At 47.1% G+C, this 12454-nt stretch overlaps 1 protein-coding gene across 3 annotated transcripts in view; it reads right to left on the reverse strand.

The window, feature by feature from the left end:
* The window catches only part of LOC138808525 (coiled-coil domain-containing protein 60-like), a 113783-nt gene that overhangs the window by 51107 nt on the left and 50222 nt on the right, over positions 1–12454 (reverse strand). The gene's annotated exons all lie outside the window — the stretch shown is intronic.

Below are 12454 nucleotides of genomic sequence, written 5' to 3' on the forward strand. Positions count from 1 at the left end.
TAACCCATGCTCAGATGTGCTGTAGTGCACAGCTATGCATTCTCTCACCCCAAACTCTGTGCCTCAGACACAGCCTGAGGGAACTTGCAGAAACTCGTTTCTGAGCACTTCTCAGGCCATTTGACTTGATGTCTTCCTTTTTTTTTAGCTCAAGGCAGGTAAGTGCTACTCCATAGTGCTAAACCTCTCCTGCCGGTTTCCATTCTCAATTTACGGAAGATAATGTTTAAGCCAATTTCTAAGGGCCGTAAGGTAAGTGTAGCCATGGTGGGCATGAGGGTATTATTTTGGCTTTAGGGGAAACATTCAAAGGGTATGTAGATGCCTCAACAGAAAAAAAAAAATAATGAGTTTCATATGAATGTTTCAGCAAGGAAAAGACCAGAAAACTTCTTTGGTTAGGATTTGGCAGCTTCTCTGCTAGATCATGAGCAGGCCCGGGGCATCCTGGACCCCTTAAAAGTCTCCTCCCTGATACAGATAGCCTGATGTCTGCGTAGCTATGACCATGTGGGTCTCAGGGAGACGCCCGCAAAGAATGGCCAGCAAGGTCTCTACCGTGGCAGAGGGCCCTTCTCTACAGCGACCCCTTGTGTCTGTGCGGAGCAATGGCAGTGTAAGGGCTATTAACTCCTCTGCTGGGTGTGGGAGGTAATCAAACTCAAGAGGAAAGCGAAGGATCCTAAGAGGGAGATGCTAGATTCCCCGTGTTACACACACTTGAGGGCGTGCGGGGCCACAAGAGAGATGTGACTCGGTGTTTGTGGCTCAGTCCGTGTTACAAAAGAGACGCTGCGTATGGTGGGATTGTTCCTTCTCCCGCAGCGGTGCACCGAGGGACAGGCTCGCCTCTTCTGCCGGCTTTCCTTATCCCACTGACTCAAGTAAACCGTAGCACCTAAAGCGTCTGAGCCGTATGCTCTCTGCCGTCTGGTTTTCCAATTGGATTTTCCTGTTGTCAACTCTGGCCCATTGAATCAGTAAGGGAAAAAAAATCATAACTAATATGAGTGGATGGAATCCCTGTGGCTGGCCAAGCGTCGGGTTGAGGCATGAGCAGCAGTCATTGGCTGCTCTGTGTGTGTGTGTGTGTGTGTGTGTGTGGTGTGTGTGCGTGTATGTGTGTGCATATAATATGTTGCAGTAGCCGTTACGTTTTATTGTTATCCCCATTTTACACAGGGGAATGAGGTTCAGAAAGATGAGGTAATTTGATCATGTTGGAACCGTAGTAGGTGGAAGAGCCAGGATTCAGACTGGTCCCAAGGCTACGCTCTGTCACCCTGTCGGTCAGTACGGCAGGTACTGGGGAGTTGGAATTAGAGATGATTCTTGTTCCTGGGCTCTTTTGGAATGGAGCTAGGGGGAAACGCACACCTGTTGAAATATATTTACAAGTGTTGATTTTGGAATAACAGGGTTTACGCTGTCTGCTGTTTTCTTGTCAGTGTTGCTTGGTGCTGGTGTGGGCGGTGGGATGGATGAGTGGCGGCAGCACCGTTTCTCTCTCCGCGGGCTACAAGGCAATATTTTGTCTGGCATCCCCGGGTTGTGCTCGAGGATCACACACATGTTCTGAGGGGTAGCCTGATGAGCTTGTAGGTTTCCTGGATTTTAAATAGCATTTTATTTTACTGTTAGATGAAAGTGTAGCCAGCTATACAGTGTTAACTACCATCACAGAGATGACATGAGCAAAGAACATGAGTCTGCCTGGAATGGAAAGAGTGATGGGCTGCAGGCACTGGCAGCAGACTCAGCAGAAGGAAAGCCACCCGAACAGTTATGGATGGAGAGGCTGGCGCCGCAGTGTGGAGCTGGCCTGTGCGTTAAAGGCCTGGTTCCCCGGTTGGCACGCTGGGAGGTGGTGGGGTCCTCGCGGCAAGTGTGGGGGTCATTGAGGGTGCGCCCTTGGAAGGGATGGTGGGATGCTGGTAGTCGCGTCTTCCTCTTCCTCTGTCCCTGCTTCCTGGCTGCCAGGAAGTGACGAGCTTCCTCAGCGTGCGCTTCTGCCATGCCACTCCCTCACCGCGGGGCCAAAACCAACCCTGGTCTGAAATCTCCAAAAGGAAGCCTTACTCTCCTTAAGCTGGGCGTCTCTGCTACTTTGTTAGAGTAAGAGAGGGAGAACTAACATGTTAGCAGCAAAGGAAAGGCTGAGCCCAGCGTATTGCCAAATCAAACCGAGACTCGAAGAGGCCTGACTAATGTCCTGACGTAACTTGTGCCCATCTGCGCATTGTACAATAGGAGAAGAATACATTGCAGACAACCAAGAAGTCTGATTATGAGAAGTTGATCAGATAAATGATGCTCCTTCTCCCTCCCCCAACACAATGGATTGTTAACCATAGTAAGGTTGCTGTGGTTTATTTTCATCGGGATTATTTTGGCTCATGGTTTTCTTGAGATTTCACTCTAATCACCAATATAGTAATTATGTTTGTATGAATATTTGATATTAAAGAATTATTGTTCTTTTAGCTGTGGTAATAGTCCTAATAGGAGTCCTCATCTTCTCTCTGTAGTTTTTAAATTATTTACAGATAAAATATATAACGCTTTGAAAATAATGTGTAAGTAAAGAAAATTAGCTGAATAGACAACCACTGACCTGTGTAATTAGTGTACATGTGAAGTTTCATTATACTATTCTGTTCAACTTTGTGGGTCGGGTCGTGGGCCTGAACTCTGAGTCTGGGCGCTGTCCCTTAGCTCTTCAGCTCAAGGCTAGCACTCTATCACTTGAGCCACAGCACCACTTCTGGCTTTTTTTTTTCCTGCTTATGTGGTGCTGAGGAATCGAACCCACGGCCTCATGCATACAAGGCAAGCGCTCTACCACTGAGCCACCTTCCCAGCCCTTCTGTTCAACTTTGTATTTAAACATTTTTGCTAAAATGTTTTTAAAAAAGGAAGTTACAGGCACACATATATTGAAACTATGGAAGATAATATTTTGCTAAGAAAAAAATAGGCAACTAAGTAATATATTCAAAATGGTTCTTTCGTAAACATCTTTTTATATGTATGCCTAGAAAAATCGTTGCATGTTGTATCCATGGGGGCAGCAGTTTAGTTTTGCCAGAGTGTATTATTTGTATACTGCTGAAAGTTCCTTATAAGGTGAGGCTTCAGAAACTGAATATCTACAGGTATTGAATCTATACATAGCCAATGATACATAGCCAATGATACCTTCTAGGTATAGTCCAATAGAAATGCATACATATATTCAACAACAGCAGAAGTACATGAACGTTCACAGAAGCTCGGTTCATAACAGCCAGATGTGGAAACAGCCCACGTGTGTCCACCAAGCGGTGTCCATGTGATGGATGCTACCTACACACAAGCTGAGACAAGATCTCACAGGCCCAGCTCAAAATCACAACACTGAGCAAGGAAGCTAGATACAACAGGTGCCCGCTGTGCACGTCCATTCATGTGAAACCCCAAGCAGGAGTAAGCTCAGGGTTAGAAGGCACCATAGGGATTTTCTTTCTAGGCCTCGAGGGCTAGGGCAGGAACATAGTGAAGTTTTCTGGGCAGCTGTGATAATGTTCCTTTGCTCGACATGGGTGGGAGTTGTGTGGGTGTGTCCATTTCATGAAAAAAAATGGTTGAGCTGGGGGTCTAATGATAAAAGTATGCTTTCCTGTATTACGTTGTATTTCAACGGCAAGTTTCAGACAATTGCAGAGCTTGTGTTAGTCAGCTTTCCCTGGCTGTGACAAAACACTTGAGCAGCCTATGGCTGCTTGGGCCCTGTTGCTTTGGGCCTGTGATGAGACAATACAAGGGTGGCAGGAAGTGCCTGGTGGAGGGCGGGGCAGGAAGTGCATGGCGGAGCACAGGACAGGAAGTGCCTGGTGGAGGGCGGGGCAGGAAGTACATGGCAGAGGACAAGACAGGAAGTGAATGGTGGAGAAGGTCAGGGAAGAAGGGAGAGAAAGAGAAGGGAGTAATGTCCCAACATCCCCAGGCATCTAACTTCTAAACTGACCCCACCTTCTGAAAGTTCTGTCCACCTCCCTTAGGACCTCAGACTGCAAAGCCTATAACATATGAGCCTTAGGAGGAACACTGAAGATCCCAAACCATAGCCGAGGTCACCATGCTCAGTGTCCTCTCTGAGCAGACTAGAACCTTAGTATGCAGCCCGTGGTTACGTCTGTTAGAGCAATGGTTCCTCTAACACTCTCATAAGAAGAGATTTAAAGTTCATACTGAAATCTAGTCGTCATAGTGGTATTTGTAAGTGGTGGAGCTGGGGTTTGAACCCAAACGGTGTGGCTCTCCAGGGCCACATAGGCTCACGAGATAAACCTGGCCTCTGCATGCTGTCCTAGCTCCGTTCCTTAGTGACTCAGCCAGCTGCCTGGCCTTTTGGGGGATACATCTAGCCGTTTGTGGTTCTGCTTCTCTCCTCAGCCTGATACCTAGAAAATGCTAAGGGGATTGTGAAGCATTTATGCATTCGTGCAACAAATATTTACTAGGCACCAAGGATGTCCCAGACACTGCAACACATGGAAAATCCATTAGTAAGCAACGCGGAAATGGTCCCCATTCTTACAGAGCCTTTGGTCTAGTGTAGGAGATGGACATTATTCAAATAGCCAACCAGAACTGTCGGACCACATACATTAAGGGAGAAGTGGAATGTAGAACAAAGGCCTGGGAATGCATGCAGTTCTCAGCGGTGCTTCTGACATGCCCTGCCATCCTGGACAAGGGCATTCTTCTCTCTGGTCTCAGCATCCTCATTTGGGACCTGGAGGCCTTACACCGGAGCCTCCGTTCCCAAAGTGGCTTCCATTGATAGCCATACCTTGGTTGTACATGAAGACCGATGTTACCATTGTCAAGTAGTAGTTCCAGTTGTTTACTTATAATTCTCTTGCTCCTTTTTTTTTTTTTCTGGACACATATTCCAGTGGATGCTGGAATGTGCCACCAAGACTCTCTCCCCTCCCCATGGAAGCTTTTGCTTTCCTAATTGCTTGCTGAGGGCTTATAGCTCGGCTTTTTCCCAGCCCGAGGATTTCCCTCAAATACAGGGGCAAGCTTGCATCTCATCAGCAGCTCCTGCAATTTTACCAAGATCTCATCCTCTTGCCTCCAACTGGACATCTGGAAGGAGCTATGTGAGCTCTGGAGCACGTGGGAGGGAGGTCGCCTGAAGAACTCTCGTGATTGTTTCTCAGCTCAGCTTCTCCCTCTGCCCGATCCTGCTTCCCATCTGATAGGTGCTGCTCCTAAGAGCACTCCCAAAGAGCCACCTCCCCGTATGTCTCCACCTTGGACTTCGTTTTCTGGGGAAACTGACTTATAACAATGAGTGCAGAAGCAAGCCTGGAGGTCACTTCTATAAGGGATTGGTGAGCTGGGCCAGTCACCAGCCCACCCTCAACGAGGATCTGATCTAGCAGGGTGCTGAGCCTATGGGCACTGGCTCATGAGAGCTAGCTGTGCACGTCTGTTCCCAGCTCCGCGCTCGGTGCCCTCCCATTAGTGGTTTGAAATTGGCCACCGAGGGAATATTTACACCAGGGAAATTAGCATACACTACAGCTCAAGACGTGTTTCCCTCACTGAGGAGCCAGAGAGTAAACACTGACCAAGCAGCTCTCTAGAAGCAGATGGAGTTCACACAGCCCCAGACCTGCTGTAGTAGTTAGGTTGTCAACTCTTTCTCGAGTGGTGGAATGGGGTGGGCTATCTGGGAGAGTAAGATGAGTGCAATAACTCAAGTCCGTACTTTGCAGGACCCAGTTGCGGTGGAGTACATATTGAGCCACTAATCACTGTCAGCCATTGTCTCTGAGAGAAAGAAATCAATCCGAATCTTGGAAGGTCTGTTCCCCAAAGGGATGAACTTATTATACAAAGCAGGTGGATGGCAGAAGCAAAAACAATGGTCAGCATCGGATATTGTTATTCTGTCCAGATCCCCTGTCCAGACGGAAACAGTGACTCCTTCACTGGTGGAGGGACTGGTTCCCGGCTGAAGGCCTGTGGCCGAGTCCCTCCCTCGAACCGCACAGGTACAGAGGTGTGACCTCTTTGGGTTAGCCTGGGATGTCTGTGAGGGGCATTCCTACTTCCCTAGCTTCCCTGGGGACTCTCCAAGGCCTCTGAATAGGTGGATCACAGTTCAAATTCTGTGCTACCCGACTGCAAACTTGCAGCTCCCAGCCTGCCTCCTTAAAGCACCACTTACGACACATATTCAACGCGTTAGTGAGTGGATGTGTGTTCAGATTTTTTTCCTGTCTAGTGTTTCCCTCATTGGGCTGGCCATCCAAAGGTCCTATCTGGTCTGTCATATGGCTAGAAATGGAAGTTCCTGGTTTGATAACTAGGGAATTCCTGGCTACCTACACTTAAGTAGGTTCCTCTACTATTGAACTTTAGAGGGCTTTGAAATACTACTGTGAACCAGGCAACTCTGAGGTGGGAAAGCAATTCATAGCACGTCTGAAACCCTGTTTCCTCACAGCCTGTTTTGTAGGATGAGTACTCTGGGCAACATACGCTTGTCAACTTTGGGCAAAAATGACTTGTTTCCGAATGCAGCCAGGAGCTCCCTCTGCTCATATCTGGGGTGGTTTTGAAGATGACAGGAAAAGAATAATTATCGTGTGTTGACAGTATTTTATCTCAGAACATTTCCCTGAGGACCTTATCTCTCTCATTGGTAAAAGAACGGGCCAAAGTCTGACCTGGGTGTCTCCTCCTCTAGCTTTGATCTCTCTCTCTCCTTTTCTTTTGTCTCATCTTGTCTTTTCTTCCTCCTCCTCTTACACACACACCACACACACACACACACACACACACACACACACACACACACACACGTGCACAAAACCAAAGGGATAAATTTCCTTAGGACTACATTTACTTAACATTTCTGTTAAGTTGCAGTTCAGCAATGGAATTAACTCATTTCTCCCCGTAAGGAGAAGAGCCTATTTATGCTTTGTGGAGCGAGGACCCGTTGCCTGTCTTCGGCGGTAGGTAGCAAGGCTTTTCCTGGTACAGGGTCACCCAAGCCTCTAGTGGGAGACAGTGGATTGACTGATGCATGGGATGAGAGGCCCGGACTCCCCGGCCTGGCTTCTGTTTTTAGCGCATTGTAGAGGCTGAGGGAAGGAACTGGCACAGAGGAAGGGACTTTATACATACTGTCTGTCTTATTTGGTACACACAGACACACAGACACAGACATAGACACACACACACAGACACACAGACACAGACACAGACACAGACACACACACACAGACACACACACACACACACACACACAGACACAGACACACACACACACCAAAAGGCACTATTCCCATCCCATGCAGAGAAACTGAAAGCTCCAGAGAGTTGGAGGCAAGGGGCAGTGTCTCTTTGTCTCCATAGCTCATGTGCTTGGTGGCTATCCATGAGTATTTTCAGATGTTCTAAGGACAACTGGCATAAAAACAAAGCTCGCCTTTTTGCCCCTCTGGATATCTTCCTACATTCCTCCCCTATGCCCTCACGGATTCCACAGGGAAGCAGCCCTGCTATCTTCCCATCCCTTTCCCTCCGTCAGGAAGCCGAGGTCATGATGACTGGTTTGCTCCTGGCCACCCATAATCCCAGTGCACGGCAGGTAGAGTTGGTATTTGACACCAAAGCCAACGATAGACTCTCAGCTACATTATGTGAACCTTTCAAGCCCGGCTATCAAACGAAGCATATTGCTTTGCCATCTGGGAAAGAATTTCCAAAAACAAAAGTTTTATAGAAACCTGTATGCAACCCAGAGTTCAAGAGTTCAGGATATTTGGATGATTAAGATTTCAAAATGTGATCCTCTGAGTTCTTTCTTTCTTTTTTTATGTGTGATTCTCTGAGGCAGCCCTAGCCACAAAGAAAAGAATAAAACAGATATTTTTTTTCCCCTTCCATGGAGCGACTTGAGAAAAGCAGAGAAGAAAACTTGCCCTAAAATGATGGCTAACTAGAGGTATCAGAGACACACAAAGACATCAGAAACAGAGAAGAGATGGAGAGAGCCCCCGGGTCACATCCAAGATGATAAAAATGCAATTAACTTGTGCCAGGTTCTTCTAGCCCATAGCAGTGTCCCTTCCGTTGGGTATGTGGCTGAGTTTATCAATTCCTGGCTGAGGACACAGGTCACCTATTTGTCTTTATGAAACACACGGGGACTCATTAATGGCCGCTTGCTGGCTGCAGGGTGCAGGAAAGCCGTGACACGAATCTCTCCCTCATCGGTACAGTTCAGAAGCTTTAACCATGCCTACATCCGTGGCACTGACAGGTATCTAAATCTGTGATCTTAAACAATTCTGGGGATTTGAGAGCAGCCAGTCTGTCTGAGGGCAGCAATATATTTTTTCCCCCAACTGTTTAAATTCACTGATTAAAAACCTAGCCTTATCCATAAAGGCATCTGAGTTGAAGTCTATTCTTTCTGATCTCTAAACCTCAGTTTGGGTTAATAGAACGCCATTATAGATTCCAAAGTTTCTTTGAAATGTTGAGCCTTCTGAGTGAGAGATATTAATAAGTTAAATCCTATATCACAGTTCTGATCTTGGAATGCGGGGCTGAGCTGAGATCAAATTTGGACGTTAAAGGAAATAGTGCTGAAATCCATTAATGATGTCTGCCAAGGGCACAGATGGGAGGAGTAGGGGAATCTGTACCACATGTCTGTTATCCTCATGGATGGTTTCAATTCATTGAGGAGTTTCAACCATTCTTATCTCAAAAATGTTTAGAAGCCCCCTTCACCTCCCAACCCAGACACAAATGGTGCTTCAAAGTAAATGCCATTAGCATGATTAAATACTGTTCACTCATAAACTAGCCCCACAGGTGAGATGGGAGGATGACGGTCTTACACGTCCTATTGATTTCCCTGCATTTCGTGAGCTAGAAATCATATGGGCCTGTCTTCTTGGCTGGTGAGCCAGCCTGCCTTGGGAAGGCACCTTGGGAAAGAGCGGGACGCGGACAGGTCTCATGGGAATCCAAGATCAGAAACTTCCTGGAGAGAGAATCTGGAGACAGTGTCCTCTTTAGAAAGAAATGCATCAACAAGACCTTTCCTGACTCCAGGAAAAATGTAAGACACCAGGCAATACACTTTTCAGCAAATGCTTGTGGATGCCCAGCCCTGCGCTTCACCCCAGAGACAGGATACGCCAACTCTGTCCCAAGGCAACGCAATGGCGACACTGGAGGATGCTCATCCGAACCATAGCAGTGGGTGCCTAACTCAATAAAAAAAGTCAAACAAAAACTGCTTTCTTTGCTAAAAAAAAAAATGTTCATTTGTTTACTTATTTATTTTTGGTGCTGGTCCATAGGCTTGACTCAGGGCCTGAATGCTGTCCCTGAGGGATTTTTGTGTGTGTGTGTGTTTCCCCCCTCAAGGTTAGTGGTTCTGGGCCCTTTATTTACGTTCTCTTGCCTTGCTTCCTTTGTCTGCCAAGAACAAGCATCACCTCAGATGTGCTAAACAGGTGCAGGCTGGCCTGACATGGGTGGAGGGTGACTGTGCATCCCATCAGTGATTTCTGTTGCAGGTATGTTTATTTTCCTTAGGACATCTGCAATAGTAAGTGCTGGCGGCTTGGGTGGAAACTTTATCACTGGCTTCAAGAATGGACCAAGACGTGGGCTGATCCAGAGGACCTCACGTCAGCAGAAGATCGGCAACTTAGTTCATTACATGCTGCTGAGCGCCACCGAACATCTGGTGGAACAGGCTAGGAGAAGGCAGTTAAGGGTTTTATTCTCTTTAGCATCATGTTAAATTGGCCATGAAGCCAGAGATGGTGCAATTGAATTATAAGAGGGCTGGAGTATTAAATAAAAATCCAGGAGACAGTCAGGGTGTTTGGCTCAAGGTGGGATAGACTCTAATAGGAAGTGAAACAGATTTTAACAAAACGTAAGTGGAAAAGACAACATCCTCTTTGCTAATAATTCGCCTCATTTAATGCTGGGATTTGGACTTGGGTGGGTGTCTATGTGCGGGGAGGTTGTGGGTCTCATAGAAATAAATGACTCTCCTTGGGAAACAGAGTATTTTCTTCTGGAGGAGATTTGCTAATTCCATAAACGCTGGTGAGATCCAGGCACCTGGCCAAGTGGAACATTTCACTGTGGTTTTCTTGGTTTCTTGCTCGTGATTTTCCTTTCTGGCCATTTTCAAAATTCTCTTTCATGTCCTGCTTAGTCTGTCCATCTGATGAGGAAGTTAGATTCTGGCCTGTTCCAGAGTCAGGGTCAACATGTCTGGCAGGAGCGATGGCCTCTGCTTCTCAGCTCAAGGGTGACAGAAAAGCAATTGTCCACATTGCTTTTTTTTTTTTTTTTTTTTGCCAGTTCTGGGGCTTGAACACAGGGCCTGGGCACTGTCCCTGAGCCTCTTTGTGCTCAAGGCTAGCACTCTACCACTTGAGCACCAGTGCCACTTCTGGCCTTTTCTGAATAGTTTATTGGAGAGAAGAGTCTCACGGACTTTTCTGCCTGGGCTGGCTTCGAACCATGACCCTCAGATCTCAGGAAGTGGCTAGGATTACAAGTGGGAGCCCGGCCTACATCCCTTGAGGCCTCTCCAGTCTCCTGGGCTGGTGGAGACTTCAGCCTTGGCCCTTCTCGGGGCGTTTAACAACCAGCTCTCGGAAGGGTAAGGGTGGATGATTTACATGTCATAAACATTCCCGCCATGATTGATTTTGAGCTTCAACATGACGTTCATGAACTCAGAGCTGGGAGGGGATCTGCTGCAACCCTCTGTAGTATTTCTGTCACACACACTCTCTGTAGCCATCAATAACCTTGAAAGCCTAGGTGACAGCAAAATGCATTGAGGCATTGGGAAAGGAGGGGTCTCTGGTGTTTATGATCTGTGTCTTTGTATAATTTATGCAATTACAGACATGACATTAAATTTTTGGCAACTGCTCTGCCCAGTAAGTGGCTCACACATTTCCTGAAACTTCAACAACGTGTTCTGGGTGCGTGCTGGCTCCCTGTCTCTTGTGACCCTCCTTAGGCCTGATCAGCTTGCCTTGGGCAGGTCTCTGGGGCTTTCATGGATCCAGCCGTCCTGAGAATCAATGTCTTTATCAGCTGTCTGTTGGCAGGAGGCAGGCATTGTGGAAGACTCCACTTCTAAGACCAGAAATTTTGCTCTGTCTTTGAGCGAAGGCCTGGTTGGGTATCCTTTTCTTCAAGACAAATCCTGTTCAGCTGTTAGGAATGGACATAGTTGTAACGGCTGTGCAGGGCAAGTCCCTGTTCTGATTGGTGTGCGCCATGAGAATCAGCTGGTGTCATGTTTTGGATCTCACCTCAGATGCAGCTTTCCTGGGAAGCCTGGGCTGTGTTCCAAATACCACTGTGGAACAGGATCCCTCTTTTCAGCCTCTTCCTCCTCCTCCTCCTCCTCCTCCTCCTCCTCCTCCTCCTCCTCCTCCTCCTCCTCCTCCTCCTCCTCTGCTTCCTGCTCTAGGCAACCTTCCCTTCACCCATCCTGGAGCTCCACAGCTCCAGCATCCGCCTCCAGACCCCTCCGAACTTCGTTGTAAACATGGCAGAAACCGATCTGGCCGCGTCTCACGGGGAGGGTCCTTGCAGGTCTTCATCTTGGATTCAGAGAGCCACATGCAATTGGCTTCCTTTTGCTCAGTGCTTTGTGTGAGACTCCAGATGGAGCCCTGTTGGCCTCCCGGAGCTGTGAACATGGTCCGGCAGAATTATTTCGGCCTAGATTTTTATGTGCTGGGGACCCGCAGACGGTGTGGAGGTTCGTGTCCTTGAGGTCTGAGGTCAGGGCTGGGAGGGCTGGTGGGGGGCAGTTTCCCCCCTGAAGCTTCTCTTCGCAGCGTGCAGATGGCCAGCTCCTTGCCGTGTCTTCTCATGGCGCTTTCTCTGTGTGTCCATTCCCGACGTCTGTCCCTCATTGCACAAACACACTGGTCAGATTAGATCAGGGCACTGCCTTTCTGTTTCGTTTTACTTCCATTAGCTCTTAGTGGCTCTAACTCCAAATAAAGTAACCCTGGAGATTAAGGCTTCAAAATAGACGATTGTTTTTTTCAGAGCCAGGGAAGGAAGAGCACAGTGTAGTTCATAATAAGAATTAGACACTTGAAAGATGATTGGTCCAAATGAATATATGCTTTAAGTATGAGATACCCTGGAGTTTTTTTTTAATCATTCATTATTTTCTACTTGTTTACCCTTCTCCATTGTGTATGGAAAACAGAAGGGTAAAGAATAGTATTAACTGATTTTTTTAAAAAAATCCTGATTATATGTTCGTTGACAATGTTCTGGATACATTAGGTTAAATTATATTGTTAGAATTGCTTTTTGCTTGTTTCTTTGTACCTTTTTAAAAAATAATGTAGCTAGTCAAAAA

This window comes from Dipodomys merriami, unplaced genomic scaffold (genome assembly GCF_024711535.1).
Source record: "Dipodomys merriami isolate MVZ:Mamm:240054 unplaced genomic scaffold, mDipMer1.0.p SCAF_45, whole genome shotgun sequence".
NCBI lineage: Eukaryota > Metazoa > Chordata > Mammalia > Rodentia > Heteromyidae > Dipodomys > Dipodomys merriami.